Genomic DNA, 18,942 nt, shown 5'->3' on the forward strand with positions numbered 1-18,942 from the left:
GGCTCTCAGGTCTAAAGGTCAAACTTAGCTCTCCCAGAAGAAGCACATTTGAGAGTCATCTGGGGCTTTTTGTTGTTGTTGGTTTTTGGGGGTGGGGGTGAAAGATAATTTACAGATATCCTTTAAATATGGATTTCTCAAATTTTATTTTAATATAAAATTATTATTAATAGATTTCTTGGATTTTCATCAATGTGTTTTACAATGCCATAATTAGCTATTCTCCTACAAATGTCTACTTGTATAAATTATCTCAATATTCAGTATACTTTCTTTCCAGATCTTACTGTTACCAACAGAAAAAAATAAGGAAAAAGCCCTATATCTTTAGATCCTGATTTGAAACCCTCCAGGAAAATGACTTCCCACAGATTTTAACAAGGAAGGGGCAAGCCAAAAACTTTTAATGAAATCTAACATGTTCTGCTTAAGAATAATCACTTTTACTCTTCTATAACTGAATTTCACTCATAAATGTTTAAAAGTGGCTAATGTAACACCATTTCCTACAAGGAGAAGATCAAAGTGCTATATTACAAATGCATTATGATTAAAAAAGCCCTGTGCAGCCTTGCTATTAACTGTTCTTTAAACCCTAAAAGGCTTCCCATAGATCTCACTTGGCACTGCATATACAACCTTTGACAAGTAATGTAGACCATTTTTATTCATTGCCTAAAATTGTAGGCAATTATGTGCGTCACACTGGCCACCTGCAAATTCTGAATGCCTGCTCCAGTTGTCAGTGCAAAAAACTAATGTCGGAGGGGATTAATCTAGGGGGAGAGAGTCCTCTTTAATGGCTCCAGCAGGTGAAATGGCCCAGCTGGTTACTATGATGAGTGGCCAGAACAGCTTATGTAGAGACACGCAACAAGATTATACAAAAGAAGGAGAAAACAGTGGTACCATCTTATATTTGGTACCACCAGTTTCTTTTTTCAATTAAAGAAAAGAAAATAGACAAAAGAAAGCCAACCCAAAAATAAGGAAGGGAATTAAATTTTAATCATTTAAAAAGTATAAAATACTTTTGTAACTGTAAACAATTTTACAAAACTGAAAGGCCTCAATAAATGCTGATCACTAGTGAAGGAATTTCAGTATTTCTCTTTCATTTAAAATTAACTAGACTACTTTTCCAGGTAGAAATCTTATCATAGAAGCATTTTGGCATTAGCCCCTCCCCCCATATCAGCATACTACACATTAGGAACTCATTTTTTTTTGTTTTTTTTTTTTTTGGTACCAGGGATTGAACTCGGGTCTTTGCACTTGCGCAGCAGGCAGCGAAACCACTGAGCTAAATCCCTGGCCCTAGGAACTCATTTTTAATTAAAGAGAATTAAACAATGTATTCTCAAACAATATATTCCTTAAAGCACATTTAAATCTTTGTAGAAAAATTTACAATTACCTAGCTTTGAACAGTAGGAAGTAAAATATTTTATACACAGTGCTCTCTTAATTATCCCCACAAAAGGTTTAACAGCCAAAAAAGGACACCTTAGATTTACTAAAAGTTGTTAGTTTTATTTATGATGAACCAGAAGTAGACAGCAATCAGACAAGATTATCTTATGCAACTGGTTGGTATGTAGTATAGTTTCAGTTTCTTATATAATGTAAAAATCTTAATTTTACCAAAAAATTAAAAGATTATACTCATCTTAAAAAAATGTGTAAACAGATGGCAGAAAACATTTACGCTTATTTGGATTTAATGCTTACTCAGCTAACTGAATTTTCTCCCTCCTGCCTCAAATGTATAAGTACATATATTAATCTTGATGGTTAGAGTAAAAGGTTACAGTTAATTAAACTTAAGTTACTTTGGGATTTCATGTTTCTTTAACACCAAACTGGACTGTTCTGATAACTTTAGCAATTTCCTTCTCTCCTCTGAAAAAAAAATTTTTTTTCCCCTGGTGGTGGTATTGAACTCAGGGCCTCTACATTGAGTCATATCTCTGCCTTCCCCCTCCGCTTTTTTTTTTTTTTTTTAAATTTTGAGACAAGATCTCACTAAGTCACTAAATTGCCCAGGCTGGGCTTGAATTTGAATATCCTAGTGCCTCAGCCTCCTAGAATGCTTAGGAGCATTCTGGATTTCAAGCGTGCCTGGCTTGAAAATAAACTCTTTATATGTATTATGGAGATATACAGCAAAAATTCCTGGTCTTTTTAACTTCTGGGTTAGACTGTAGTTATATGAGTACATTAATCCAAGAGATAATGGGATAATGCTTAAATCTGGGGAAAAAAATCCCAGGTCTATCTACTGCACTGATAAAATACAGCTGATGATATGTACTTGCTTGCAGGATGTTGTAGCTCAAGAGATAATGCATACAAAGTAGTACAGTTCTTAGCATGGGCGTTCTTAAAAACTGAGTAGTTGCCACTGTTACTATTGTTGCAAGATTAAATATCAATGATCTACAAAGTTTGGCAATATTCTCTTGAACGCTGCTTTAAAGCACATGTACATCTCCAATCCATATAATTGTTCTCTAGTCATTTTTTAAAAATTTCTGAGTTTCTAACAATATTGGTTTTCTTGGTGAAGTCTCAAATTAGGATTCTAATCTTTACACTGTACAAGAATTAGTTTTATGTTGAACAACTACCTTTTAACTTCAAGGAAACTTAATCCAAACTCACTTTGAATATCTTGCTCTTCTGCTTTGATGATTCTTACAGCATTTAATTTTAGAAATGCTCTATTTCCCATTATTGTCATTCTTTTTGTAGTTGTTTTGTTTTTTGAGTCAAGGTCCCACTCTGTATCATTCAGGCTGGCCTTGAACTCAAGGTGATCCTCCTGTCTCAGCCTCCTGAGTGCTGGGATTACAGGCATGTGCCACCATGCCCAGCTCTTATTATCACTATAAATAACAACTGTAATACCTCAGAGTATGTGCAAATTGCCTAAATCTCCACAGCTGGTAAATAGCTGAGTTGCAAATTCACGTCTAAGTGAATTAAAAGTTCATGTTGTAATTAATTCCCTGATCTATCTGTGTTCCTTACTGCATTTCTAACTGTACCTTGTTTAGCCTAGACATTTTCAAGGTTGTTACTCAAAGTCCTTATTCTCATTCTGATTATCAGGGAAATTTAATATTATCTATTATATTGGTACAATATCTTTTTTATTTAAGGTAGTAGAAATTGAAACCAGGCCCTTTGTACTGAGTTATATCTCTAGCCCTCTTTTATTTACTGTTTTTTTGTTTTTGTTTTTTTGAGACAAGGTCTCACTATGCAATTGAGGCTGGCCTTGAACTCTCAGAGATCCTCCCACCACAGCCTCCCAAGTGCTCATATATGGTTACCGTACCTGATTTTCAATTCATGTATCACAAAAATAGTAGTACTATATTTCTCTTTGCACACAATAACATAATAATCTAGTAAGTCACTTACTAGACTTTTCTAGATGACTAGACTTCAGTCTATTGTCAGGATTTTTTTTTTTTGGTACTGGGGATTGAACTCAGGACCTTGCGCTTGCAAGGCAGGCAACAGAACCACTGAGCTAAATCCCTGGCCCTGTTGTCAGGATTATTAACCTAAGATCTATAAACCCATTTCAGGAGTTCCATAATGCCTAGAAAGTATGTGTAAAGGTCTACGTTTACACACTTTTGAAGGAAGATAGAACATACCTTCTAAATTCTTTTCAAAGGGATCACGGTCCAAAAATCCAAGAACTATGGTAGTCAGTGACTCATAGTTAATGATTCATATGTCTCAACAATAGCCATGTAAACAAATATTTTAGGCCCATGTATTCTCAGACTAGAGATTGAGACATCGATCCAAAACTTTCTTTAGCCAGTTTGCACTCAAAATTTATCTATCCTGATTAACAGTGTGATGATAAAAATTGTATCAATTTTCCTTATTTAATATAATTCCAGTTAAAATCATAGGAATGTTGGTGAATATTATAAACTGAATATATCATTATTCTACAAGAATTGCTTGAGATTAAAAAATGGTTAGAGAAAAAAAATCTGAATTATCCTACTATATATTAAAATAAACCATAAAACTAATTAGAATACTGTGACACTAGCACAAGAAGAGAGGTATAGATTAGACACAATTTAAAAAGACATTAATTGGAGGGGGCTGGGGATTTAGCTCAGTGGTTCCCCCGGCTGCCTTGCCAAGAGCAAGGTTCCGAGTTCAATCCCTGATACCAAAAAAATAAAGACATTAATTGGAGATTCACTACCAAGTTAAGGGACATACACTTTGCATCCATGAAGAGAAAATATTTCTAAATGTACATTTTTATAAGAAAATTTCCAAAATATACTAAGTGAAAATTCAGTTTCTGAACAATGGAATATAGTTAAGACTATGATTTTAGCATCAGATTGAGTTCAAATTTTGGTTCCACCACTTTGGCTGTGTAACTGTGAGAAAGTTATCTAACCTCTTTAAGTTTCTATCAAATTGGGACAATAACTCAAATTGAACATATGGTGACTGCAATGATTAAATGAGAAAATGTATATGAAACAACTGGCACCATCCTAGGTACACAGTAAATAGTAAGTAATAATACTTATGGTAGAATGCATAAGAAGATTCCATTTGTGGGTTTGAAACTATATAGTACGTACAAACAGATATAATAAATAAAGAAACTAGATAGTCACACAAAATTTTTATCAATAGGAATCTCTAGAAGGTTAGATTCCAGAGTTTCCTTTTCTATCTTCTTTTTTAAAACTACAATGTTGTTTTTAAGTTTTTTAACCCAAAAATATCATTTTTTGTGATAGGAAAAACATAAAGGGGTAGGAGAATTCATCTATTCTCTGCCTACCATTTGTAATCCTAAGATTTGATGGCTAAATACATAGACTTGGCCATTTATCAAGATGATTGACTCTCACTCCATAAAAATTATAACTTCCAGGTCTGACACTTCTCTCCAGTCAAATCCTCCATCCTAGTATCTGATGCGGATACTCAGATGAGCTGATGCAGATGGGCAACAAAAACAATCAGAGTAAGGCTTCTAGCTCAAAATATTCTTCATTTTTTTTTTTTGGTACCAGGGATCGAACTCTGGTCCTTGCACTTGCGCAGCAGGCGGCGAAACCACTGAGCTTATTCCCTGGCCCTCAAAATATTCTTGTTAGAAGTCTACTAATATAATTTCCTCCAACTTCTCCAATTATCTCCTTTAAATACAACAAATTGAGAAAAACACCAAACTAGGCTTTGTCTCATAAAACAGACTACCTACCATATATCCTAAATTGATATTTTGGCTCTGTCTGAATTAAAAGTACTAAGCATTCCTTGCTCTACTACATGAATGCTGCTGTTCATGGAGGCCAGAGTACCCTTGACTACCACCTTTCTACACACTTCAGTGACCATGCCCAGAAAAAGACAGGCAGCAAAGGACAGAACTAAGACAACTAGCAGTCAGTAATGGTCTACGTGACAGCCAGTGTATATGAGGGGGAAAGGGTATCTCACATTAATTAATACAATAGGTTAATCCTAGCAATAACTACAGAGGAATATATGTTGGCAATTCTGGGTTTCTTTTTTTCTGGTACCGGGGATCGAACTTAGGTCCTTGCGCTTGCGCAGCAGGCGGCGAAACCACTGAGCTAAATCCCCAGCCCTCATTTTTTCTTTCTTTTTTGGTACCAGGGATCGAACTCGGGTCCTTGAGCTTGCGCAGCAGGCGGCGAAACCACTGAACTAAATCCCTGGCCCAGTTCTGGGTTTCCAGTTATAAGGTTCACTGAAGCAGGTAGGAAGAATATTTTTAACATAACAATGCCCTCAGTCCCTGTCTAAAGTGCTGAAAGAAATGGATAGCAATTTACTCTTGATGTACAGATCTCAATAGAGGACATGACCATTACTAATGAGAAGGCAACTGTCCTATGATTCCTGAAAATAAGGTGGAATGGATTTCATCATGTTCAAAGAAGGGTGGGAGATATAAATCTGATTTTAATAAAATGGCTACCAAATAAAGAGAGTTACAAAGGAAGAAAACATCTTTGAAAATTGTGTTTTAAAAAAACCTCAGTAAATTATTTTTCATCATTGGTAGAATGTTAAAAGATACAACATTTATGAAATAGCACAAGGCCATTTAGGAGGAACACAGGGAAGTTAGAAAAAAAATGGATGAGATATCAAGAGTATTGATAAAATAAAGATTTTTAAGGTAATCAAAATCAGAGTAGGAAAATAAAAGTCTAAACGAGAGACATAATTGATACAGCAGAAGATAATTAGTAGCCTGCAGGTTAATATTAAGGAGATACATTGAAGTACAACATACTGAGTAAAACATACATAAAAGTACAGCCAAATGAACTATCACAGAACAAATTACAATCCTGACCAACATCGAACACTGTTAAAGTGTAGTCACAATGATCCACTCCTCTCCAGAGATACCGGCTAGCCTGGGTTCTTTGCATAACAAATTAGTCTTCTACTGAAATATATAGAAATAGAATCATACATACAATATGTATTATTTTGTGTCTGCCTTCTTTTGGTCAATGTTGTTTGTGAAATGTATCCATATTGTTGCATATAGCAATAATGTTTTTCTCTGTATATAAGTTCACAGTAGGAATATTTCACACTTTCTAGTATTTTTGGTGGTACCGGGGATCAAACTCAGGACCTTGTGCTTGTGAGGCAGGCGTGGCACCACTGAGCTAAGGCCACAGCTCTACCCATTTTATTTCTGATGAACATTTAGGTTGTTTATATTTTTAAGTTAAAACTGCTATACACATTCTTGTATATACAAATTGGTAAATTCATGTATGCATTTCTCTTGAGTTTATCTAAGACCAGAACTACTCAGTCATATGTCATACACTTATCCAAAGTTAGCATATGTTGCTAATCAGTTTTCAAAATCAGATGTACTGAAACTGGGCATGGTGGCCTCTGCCTGTATTCCCAGCACTTGAACATCTGAGCCAAGTGAACTGTCATGAGTTCAAGGCCAGCCTGGGTTACATAGTGAGCATAAGGCCAGCCAGAACTACAGAGCAAGACCCTATCTTAAAAAAAAAAAAATCAAAAATCTAATGTATTAATTCACATTTCTATCAGCACTATACGAATAAGCCATTTGCTTCACATTCTTTTCAATACTTGGTATTGTCAGTCTTATTATGGTAAGTATATGGTATCTCACCAGGATGTGAATTTCCATAATTAGTAATAGGGGATTTTCTCTTTCTGTACGTCTTTTCTCTATTTTTCTGTTGGGTTGCTTATTTATTTGTTGAAGTTCTTTACATATTCTGCAGAAAAGTTCTTTGTCATATACTGCAAATATCTTTGTTCTCTAAGGCTTACCTTACTTTCATTCAACAGAAGTGTTCATTTTAATACAGTCCAACTTAAAAACTGTTTACTCTTATTACTGTTTTTTTTGTGTTCCATTTTAAAAATACTTGTCAATTTCAAGGTTGTAAAGATATTCTACATTATCTTATGTTGTAGTGGTACCTTGGTTCAAGAATTAATTATTTGTTTGTTTTGTTTTTTTGGTACCGGGGATCGAACTCAAGTCCTTGCACTTGCGCAGCAGGCAGCGAAACCACTGAGCTAAATCCCCGGCCCAAGAATTAATTACTTAAAAAAAAAAAAAGAATTAATTCTTTCCACGCTTCTGGTCACAAACCAAACTGGATGAGAACTGAATCAAATTTCCCCATAAGGTCAACGCTGAACCTAACCACTGATCTTGATTTGCTTCTCATCCAATTCAGTTGTTTTGGATGTTTTATTCCGTATGTTTTTATTCTGAAAGAGCTTCACTTTTTATTCTATATAAACTTCATTTTATGTTTAGTATGAGGTGGGTAAGATTCATTTTCTTTCTTATAAGGACAACCACTGACTCACCATTTCTTGAAAAGAGAATTCCCTTCTCTGTTACTTTGCTGTACCACTTTTACCATATAGCTCAAATAGTATATGTATGTTTGTGTCTGAATACTGGTAAAAGTCTATCCTTCACTTCTGTTTCTTGCTTTTTTTCTCTCTGTAGTGCTTGAGCCCAGGGCCTTGCCCATGCTAGGCAAGTGCAGCTACCATGAAGCTGCATCCCTAGACCTCTGTTTCAATCACTGAAGCTTTGTAAATCATGACACATGGTTAATATATATATATATATATATATATATATATATATATATATATATAATGTCCCCCAACTCTGTTCTTTGAAATTATCTTGCCTGTTCTTGTACCTCTGCATTTCCACATTAAAATTTAGAGTCACTTGGTCTATTTCTACAAACATCAAGGTGCTACTGAATTTACAGAAAAATTTTGCAGACTCAGTATTTTAAAATAGCATTCAATCCAAAACCATACTTTAACCCTCCATTTATTTATTCATTAATTTTTCTCAATGTTTTATAGGTTTCTGAGTAGAAATACTTTTGCAGGCAGCCTGAGTAGAAATTCTAATAGAACTTTTATTAGATTTATCCTTATGCATTTTTAAAATGTTACCAAAAATAGCACCTTTTTAAAAATCTTTTCATATTGTGGATTATAAACAAATCATTTTTATACTGGTCTGTATCCAACAACCCAGATGAGTTTATTTACTAATTTTAATGATTTGTGTCTCAGATTCATTATTCACAAACAGGAAGATTGTCTGTGAATAACGGAATTTTTATTTCTTCCTTTCCAATCTTATTTCTTTTTCTTGCCTTATTACAGTATTAATAATTCTAGGAAAAGCATGAATAGAAGCAGTGACAGTAAGCATCTTGCTTTCTTCCCAGTGAGAGGAAAAATTCCTGTTTCACATTAAAGACAACATAATTGTTTGTATGGGGTTTTTTTCTGTTCATACTTTTTCTCAGACTAAGTAAATTATCCTCTACTCCTAGTTTGTTAACAGGTTCTGGTTTTTTTTTTTTGGTTCCGGGGATCGAACTCGGGTCCTTCTGCTTGCATAGGAGGCAGCGAAACCAGTGAGCTAAATCCCCAGCCCTAGGTTTTCTTTTTTAAAATATCATGAGTGATTATTAAATTCTTTATAGAGACGATCATGTGATTTTTTTACCTTTCATTCTTTTACACTTATTAAATTTTGAATGTCAAACTTAACTTTATTATTAGAATTATAGTCATGTTATATCACTAGTATTTATTATGAGATTCAGTCTGCTAATGTTTTTTTGTTTTGTTTTGGTTTGGTTTTGTTTTCTGTTTTTTTTTTTTTGGTACCAGGGATTGAACTCAGGTCCTTGCGCTTGTGGGGCAGGTGGTGAAGCCACTGAGCTAAATCCCCATCCCTTCTTGTTTTTTTTTTCTGCTAATGTTTTATCTAGAAATGTGCAATTATATTCATAAAAGAGATTTGTCTATCACTTTTCTTTTTCATATTTCTTTCTTAAAACGTCTGATAGTGGGGCTGGGGATGTAGCTCAATGGTAGAGCACTGGCTCATGCTCAAGGTCCTGAGTTTGATGCCTAGCCTTGCAAACACAAAACAAAACACAACAAGTGGGAAGTTTTTCCTCTTTCTACTGTCCAAAAGAGTTTTTGTGAGACTTTAAATGTATAGTGTAGTTAGATGGATCAGGAGTTTTCTTTATAGTAAGGTGTTCTTTTTGTTTCATTTCATTTTTCCAGTGCCGGGGATTGAACTCATGACCTTGCACATGCGAGGCAGGTGTGGTGCCACTGAGTTAAATCTCCAGCCCTATAATAAAGTTTTCAATTATGAGCCCAATTTCTTCAGCAGACAGGAATAGACATCTTACTTCATTTTATATTTTTATCCTTTCAAAATATGTTCATTTTATATATTTTTTCAAAATAATTTTATGCACTGTTTATAATATTCTCATATTAACTTACTATTATCTATCTATTGGATTTGGTATTAGTACTTTTTCATTCCTGATACCAGTTTTGTACTTCTCTTTTTTCTCTCTTCAACAGTCTTCACTAAGAATTTATCAATTTTATTAGTGTTTTCAAAGAGCCAGCTTTTGGAGTTTTTTTTTTTTTTTGGTCTTTTTTCTGATACACTAGGGACTGGATCCAGTGCCTTCACATTGACCTATATGCTCAGCCTTTTTTATATTTTGAGGAAGTGTCTCACTAAGTTGGTAAGCTGTGCAGGCTGCTGGGCTTGAACTTGGGAACCTCCTGCCTCCGTCTCCCAGACAGCCAGGATTATGAGAATGCGCCACCACACCCATTTGTGGCCTTTTTGAGTCTGTTTAATTTCTATTCTACTTTATTAACATCTGCTCACATCACCATCGTTTCTCTCTGTGTTCGAATGCTCTTTTTCTAACTCCAGATAGATATTTTCAGATCACTGATTTTACTTTTATTTTTAGATATATACATTTAAGACTACATTTATAGAACTTGAGTGCATACATATATGAGAGAAGAATACAGCAAATTTTGATGTATTTTCATTATCATACAACTAAAATATTTTATTTCTGGAGATTTCTTCTCTGAAATAAAATCATTTAGAAGTATATTGCCTTATTTCCAAACATTAAGACATTTTCTAATAATCTTTTTATTACCGATTGTTAATTTTAATTCCATAGTGGGAAGGTAGCAAGCACATTTTTATGATTTTGTTTGTTTCTTTCTTTTGGACAGAGTCTCAATATGCAGTTCAGGATGGCCTGGAATTCACTATGTAGTCCAGGCTGGCCTCAAACTCGCGGCAGTCATCCTATCTCAGGCTCTCAAGTGCTGGGATTACAGGCGTGTGCCACCATGTCCAGCCATCTTATGATTTCAAGTATTTGAAAATTGTTAATTTGCTTTATGGTCAAGGATATGGTCAATTTTGGTAACCATCTGATTTGTACTAAAAAGAATGTGCATTCATTCTGGGCTGTTTGGTGTTCTATATATGTCTATTAGGTGAAGTTTCTTTTTTTTTTTTGGTCCCGGGGATCGAACTCGGGTCCTTGGGCTTGCACAGCAGGCAATGAAACCTTTGAGCTAAATCCCCAGTCCAAGGTGAAGTTTCTTAATCAAGGTGTTTAAATCTTCTATATCCCTATAAAATTGTCTGCTTATGCTATCAGTTACTAAAAGAATAAAAATTTTTCTATTGTGACTATAATTTGCTTTTGTTTTGCCTTTCAGTTCTGTCAGGTTTGCTTTATATACTTTAAGGTTATTATAAGGCACATACGAACTTTAACTTATTTTTCTTCTTGGTAGATTGACTATTTAACATTATGCTATGACCCTGACCACTTAGCATTATGACATGACCCTTTCTTCTCCTTAAAATCTGTATCAGTATACAACATTTGCTTTTGTTGTTATTTTGTTTGGTTTTTGGTTAGAGACTGCATAGCATATATGTTTCCATTCTTTATTTTCAACTGTTCTGTATTTAAGACAATGTTAGAAAATAGCCCAATTAAGAAATGGACAGATAGGGCCAGGGATTTAGCTCAGTGGTTCCGTTGCTTGCCTCGCAAGCACAAAGACCTGAGTTTGATGGCTGGTACCAAAAAAAAAAAAGGAAAAAAAAAAAGAAATGGACAGATATATCCTCAATGTGCATCCATTTAGCTATAAATGTCTCTAATTTCTCATTCTTTATGGCTGAGTGGTACTCCATTTTATTAAAAAACCACATTTTCTTTATCCAGTCTCCAGCTGATGGGCACTTGGGCTGTTTCCAAGCTTTAGCTATTACAAACTGTGCCTCTATAAACATGGGTGTGCATATATTGCTTTAGTATGATTCTTTTAATTCTTTTGGGAAGATACCCAGCAGAAGAATAGCTGGGTCAAATGGGACCTCTAATCCCAACTAAATGGATGTACATTGAGGACATATTCTTAAGTGAAATAAATAGGACACATATGTGTAAATACGGAATAGTTTCTCTGGTATGAGAAACTGAAAGTGTATGTAAGGATTAAAATGAATAATTGATAATGTGAAATAGGAAGAAAAGGTCCAAAGGGGTAGGGGAAGTGGGAGGGGTAGGGGAAAGGAAAGAAGGGCAAAGAAAAATTATGAGAAAATAAAAAAATGGAAACAAAGCCTTTGCAAATAGGGAGGGGTGGAGGGGTTGAAGAGAGGGCAGGGGAATGGGGAAAAATAAGAACCAAGATACATCATGTAAAGGTACAAGTTCTCAATGATGAATGTAAATGTACTGTATACCTAAAATGTACCAATAAAAGAATTTAAGAGGAAAAAAAATGGAAATCTGAAAAAAAAAGAAATGGACAGATAAACTGAATAAATACTTCTTAAAAAACAAGTACAAATGGCCCATAAATATATGAAAAAAGGTTCAACTTCTCTAGTCATGAAGGAAATGCAAATCAAAACTACACTGAGATTCCATCTCACCTCTGTCAGAATGGCTATCATGAAGAATACAAAAACAATAAATGCTAGCATGAATGTGTGGGGGATGGGAAGAGGGAGCCCTTCTACACTGCTGGTGGGAATGTAAATTAGCATAGGCACTATGAAAATCAGTATGGTAGTTTCTCAAAAAACTGAAAAATAAAGCTACCATTTTATCTAGCTATGCTATGCCTTGCTATATACCCAAAGGAATTAAAGCCAGCATATATAGGAATAACTGCATACCCATGTTTACTGAGGCACAAGTCACAATACTCAGCTATGGAACCAGCCTAGGTGCCCACCAACAGGTTTAACAGAGAAGGAAAACGTGATATATGTACACAGTGGAGTATGATTCAGCCATAAGGTAGAACAAAATTTTGTCATCTGTAGGAAAATTGATGGATCAGGAGATCATAATGCTGAGCAAAATAAATCAGACTCAGAACAAATATTCCATATTCTAATATGTGGAATCTAAAAAGGATGACAAGAAAGTAGAAGGGAGACTACAAGAGGAAGGGAATGAGAGGAAGGGGGAGAGAGTATAAGTGCAGGCAATGGGGAAATAGATATGATCAAAACATACACATTGAAACTCAAATCAAACCAAAACAAAAAGTGAAACTAAGGTGGGGACAGTGGGTGGTGATGAGTGAAAATGATTAAAATATGTTATGTGCCATGTATGAATGTGCCAAAATGAAATCCATTAATATGAATAACCGATATACACTAATAAAAAAAAAGACGTGGGGGAAAAAAAGATGTGTACTCTAAGCAGTACAAACATGGACTTTAAAAATTCAATCTGACATCTTTGACTTTCTTAAATTTTAAAAAATTGAAATTCACATAATACTTCTGGGGAAATAGTGGAGTGGTAGGCAACAATAACTCAGCCTCTCCAAGGTTCAGAACCCAAACACTGGAAAATAACTTGGGTAAGGGGGGAGGGGGAGAGGAAGGGGAGGGGGAGGGAGGGAGAGGAAGAGGGAGGGAGGGAGAGGGAGAGGGAGGGAGGGAGAGGGAGAGGGAGAGATATCCCCAGGAACAAGGAAGGATCTGACAGGAAAATTAAAACCTACAGAGAAATTGAAAAGACATAATACAATGTGAAAACCAATAACAAATGCTAGCAAGGCTCTGCTGGGGAGGTGGGGGGTGGCTGTGGGAGGAGTTTGGTAGGAGTGTAAACTGATGCCACCACTGTGGAAATCAGTATGAAAATTCCTCAAAAAACTTAAAATAGAAATTCCATTTGACCCAGCTATTCCCCTTCTAGGTATCTTCCCAAAAGAGTTCAAGACATGTTACAGTGATACATGGATACCCATGTTTATAGCAGCACAATTCATAATCCTGGAAGCAGCCCATAAGTCTATCTGTTGATGAATGGATAAGGAAAATGTGGTACTATATTTATACACAATGGAGTACTACTCTACCATAAAGAAGGATAAACATGAGTCATTTGTAGGAAAATGGATGTACCTTGAGACCATAATGTTAAGTAAATCAGACACAAATTTAAATATGACGTGGTTTCTCTTATATAAGAAACTCAATAAAGTGCAAATTAAGAGACAGACAGTAGGAAAAAGAAAAAGAAAAAGAGAAAAAAGTTATTGTAATCCAGCATGGACAATGTATCTAAAAGTGAACCTTGATTTAATATCTGTCTTATGTGTTTAATATATTCTCTGGCCTACTGGTTTGGCTGTTTGTATGTAGGATAAGTAGCTTTATAAAGACTTATAAGATAAACAAATGAATCTGATGCTGCCCAAAATAGGGGGGCACTGGGAGGATGGGAGAAATAAAAAGAATTGAGATGTGTATGTATGTACCAATTTCCCACAATGAATGTAATCATTATACAGGGCAAACATGAAAATTAACAATTCACATAGTAAAAAGTAAACATTTTAAAGTGATTTAGCACTGAAGCATTGAATACAATCACCATGGTATGCAATCACTACTTCCATCTAGTTCTGTAGCATTCCATCATTCTAAAATAAAACTCTACTCATTATGCAGTCTCTTCCCATTCATCTCACCCATCCACCCCACTCCTGTCCCTGGCAACCACCAATCTATAGCTCTGTCTCTGTGAATTGACCTACTCTAGGCATTCCATACACTGCATATGGAGTCATACAATATATGACCTTTTGTGTCTAGCTTCTTTAACACAACGTAATGTATTCAAGGTTCACAGACATCGTAGCATCAGTATGTCACTGCTTTTATGGCTGAAATATTCAATGTGTTTTCCATCCATTTCCTGAAATTTAGGCTACTTCTTTTGTTTTTTTGAGACAGGGCCTCACTATGTAGTTCAGGCTGGCCTCAAACTCATGACAAACCTGCTGCTTCAGCCTCCTGAGTGCTGGGATTACAGGCATGCACCACCACAACCAGCCATTTAGGCTAGTTCTAACTGCTAGCTATTGTAAATATTGTTGCCATGAGCATATATGTGCATATATTTGAGTACTAATTCTTTTGGGTATAGACCGAGGAGTGAACTGTTGGTTCATATAGTAGTTCTGAGCTTTTGCCTCTTTTCTATCTTAATAGGAGCATTATAGCACCTTTAGTCTATTATCCCTTCATACCTGATAAGCTAGTATTCTCATATATTTTAACTTATATATATCAAAACCATAAGATTTCTTATTTTTCCCTTGTTTTTACTTTGAAATAATTTCAAATGTGCAGAAAAAAGCTAGGCATGTTGATACTAATATGTCCATAGCTTCACTTTAGTCTTTTCCATCAATGTTTGGTTGGCTATGGGAAAAGAGAACATAGGCACATGTGGGAATATCTGGGAAAAAGGTTCTTATGCTATACACACTGTAACATCAGTTTTTACATGAGCTCATTCCTTTCCCCTCAGCATACATATAAATTGTTGATACTAAAGTAGTCTGGTCTCAAGTCTAACAGTACTGAGACTCTTGCTCCAAACAAAATGTATCCTGTATTATCCTATATGTCTAAAACAGCTCTTTGTGCTTCCTAACTGATGTCCTCGGATAAATAACAGAGAGCATTGAGGACTTAGACAATGACCAAGTCTGACACCATTTTACAGTATACTAAATATATTGCCCAACATGGTGCTTGGCTTCCTGTCCTTTCCCAAAGGAATGTGACTTGTTCCACAGCCTTTGCTGAAGGAGGGAACAGTCCTACCTAAGATAGTCTCCTAGCCAGAACTTGATGCTACAAGTGGTCTCTTACAAAGGCTAAGCCCAAATGGGAATTAACTGAGGCAATTTGATGCTTGCTCTTGGAAACAATGAATTAGGAAATATTAAGAGAATACATTTGGAGACTTAAAAAGGAAAGAATGCAATAAAAGAATACAGGACAGAGTAAACTACATGAAGTTATAAATAAGCCTACTTCAAGTAAGTAGAACTTATTAAGTAAAAGGCCGGAATAAAAATATATACTAGTTTCTCTTAATTCATTAAAATAAAAATTTTGTGCTACTATCTGCTTTTTCTTTGTAAGAGAACCTTTTTTGTCTTTGTCTTGTACTCAGCTACTTCTAATATTACAATACACAGTGTATTAACTATTGCTAACCTCTTACGTTATGAAATTTTATTTTTTCATAAATAATATTTAATGCAAGAGATAAATTCCACTGGCAAAAGAAATAAAAATAAATAGAATTCTACTGAAGCAGAAAAAGAGAACATCTGGGTTATATGAATGGTAAAGCACCCAAAAGAAGGTGCATAGATAGACATGCTGAGTTCTCAGGTGCAGTCTTGGCTGACTTATAACTCAACTCGAAAAGACCTGGCTACACTACAATTCCTGCTCTTGAATATATTTGGAATTCCATTTCCTATATTACCTTGTATTTTTTTAAAAACCCTCCATTTTTAAAAATAGCCTCAACTGAATCTCTGGTCCTTAGAACTAAAGACCCCAATTAAAAAATTCAATAGAATGTGTGGGATTAAATGACTCAGAAAATTTTCATCTCTAGTAGTTCTTTCTATCTACATGTTCACATTCTATATTATATATTACTATATTACCAAATAATAGATTACACTATATTACCAAATAAGATTTCAATTTTTCCCCTAGAACTTTAAAAGAAAAATAATTACTGGTTAAAATAATAATTATAAACTAAGAAAGCAAAATAGTGTTAAGATGACCATCACATTAATTCTGGTCAATTACGCCCATGCTATCATTCTTCTCATTCCAGATTAACAAAAAAGAAACACTTTATTTCAAGCCTTCTACTGCTGCTTAAGAGGATCATTGTCAAAACCTCTCATTGACGCTTACTGTAATTAACTATGATAATTATTTCTCCCACACCCATGAAGTAGCCCAGTCTACCATAATTTGACACCCACATTGGTATTACCACATCAAATTAAGCAACTTGTCACTCTCATTTTAAAAAATCTATGACCTATTTCCTAGATTTAGGATATGTGCACTATGTAGACATAAATAATGAACTATGATAATCTCTAATTACATTCCTAGTTCATGTATTTGAAAATAGGCTGTTGTAATTAATAAATATTTTAATTTGCAGGTTCATATTCCATAATTTTATACAAGTAATACAAACAAAGTAGAAATATATTTAAGAGGTAGGTATTCATAATTCCACCTCCCTAAGTCACTATTACCACTCATGTTTCTTTCTTGACTATTTTTGATAATAACTTCATTATGAATGATATAACCACAACATACATTCAATTTTCTGTTTTCATTGTTTCACATATAAATGTTGTTCCTCTTAGAATTAGGGGAGGTTAATGAATCTTTCTGAGCCTCAGTTTACTTTTCCATAAAATGAGGATAATGGTTTATAAGTTTGCTGTACAGATTAAAAGAAAGCAGGCACTGTAACAGATCCTTGTACAACATTGTTCCTAACAGTATGATTTACAATAGGCAAGAGGCAGAAACAAGCCAAATGTCCATGTGGCATATACATACAATAGTATCACTTAGCTTTCAAAAGGAATGGGTTTGATACGTGGTACAACATGGATAAACCTTGGAACACATCATACTAAGTGAAATAAACCAAACCTAACAGGACAAAAATCACGTAATTACATTTTTATGAGATACTAAAATAAGCAAATTCATGAAGACAGAAAGTAGAAGTTATTAGGAGCTGAAAAGAGGAAGAAAAATCTGAGGTTATTATTTAAAGGGTACAGAATTGCAGCTTGGAATGATGGAAAGTTCTAGATGTAGACAGTGGTGCTGATTGTTTAATACTGAATGTATTTAATGACACTGAATTATACAACTAATGGTAAATTTTAGGTTATGTATAGTTTACCACAATAAAAAATATTTTTAGAGGGCCGGGGATTTAGCTCAGTGGTTTCGCCACCTGCTGCGCAAGCGCAAGGACCTGAGTTCAATCCCCGGTACCACCCCCCCAAATATTTTTAGAATAGGCCATATTTTGAAAGATTACTAGGTAGAAGAGATGGGGGAGTGGCAAACAGGTAGATACCTGGAAAGTGAGCTCATGTGAAAGCAGCATGTGTAGAGCCCTACATTCACCATTAGGATAGCTGAGGAAAAGAATGCTAAGTCATGCAAAGCCAAACCACAAGGAATTTTGTCAGCCATGGTCTTTATGTTGGCAAGATCTCATAGGAAAACAGTGATGTACTTATATCTTTACTAAGGGAATAACATAGATTTGGATTTTATATTTCTGGAAAACAAAAGCAAGACTGGTAATAAAGAGATCAGTTAAACTCCAAATTAAATTAAGCATAAATGAACCTAAACTAAAGAAGTAGGAATGAAAATGAGGAGGAAGAGATACTAGAGAATATTGAAAAGATAAAATTTAGAATAGGATGTAGATGGTAAAAGTAGGAGAAGACAAAGAAATAGGTTTAGTTCAAATGATCTGACACCACTAACTAGAGACTATGATGACAGAGAGGATATGGGGAGAAAGATGAATGGATGTAGTTCACCTCAACCAATACTAGCTGTAGTATCTTGTTCTTTTAGAAATGATCTGTTTAAGTCATGCAGGAATATTCCTGGAAGAATGCAGAAGAGTCTAAAGAGAAAGGATAAATGTGAAGACTAGTGGAGAGAGAATTACATTTTTACAGTACTCTTGAATCTTACAAATTTGATGACAAATATTTTTAATTTTTTTAGTTGTGTAAAAACCAATGTTAAAATTTTCTTAAAAATAACAAGAAATCTGCTAATAGCTAGCTATGTATTATTATTTTGTGGGGGAGGGTAATGGGGATTGAACTCAGGTCCTCGCACTTGCCAGGCAGGTGCTGTGCCACTGAGCTAAATCCTGAACCCATAGCTATGTATTACTGAGGATCTTGATTTACTCAAGAGATACTTTCACAAAAGATGACACTCACTATTTACAATTTTTGGTGCTTTCTTTAGTTAATTAGATAACTATTAGTTCTATGACTTTTTCTAAGTATGATGCTTTCCAAATAATAGGT

General features: G+C 34.8%; 1 protein-coding gene across 4 annotated transcripts in view; it reads right to left on the reverse strand.

Moving 5' to 3' along the window:
* Positions 1-18,942, reverse strand: part of Ola1 (Obg like ATPase 1) — a 174,603-nt gene that overhangs the window by 40,200 nt on the left and 115,461 nt on the right. The window lies entirely within an intron of this gene.

Source organism: Heterocephalus glaber, unplaced genomic scaffold (assembly GCF_053883595.1).
Source record: "Heterocephalus glaber isolate CG9 unplaced genomic scaffold, H.glaber_assembly_v1.0 deba00000347, whole genome shotgun sequence".
Classification (NCBI taxonomy): Eukaryota; Metazoa; Chordata; class Mammalia; order Rodentia; family Bathyergidae; genus Heterocephalus; species Heterocephalus glaber.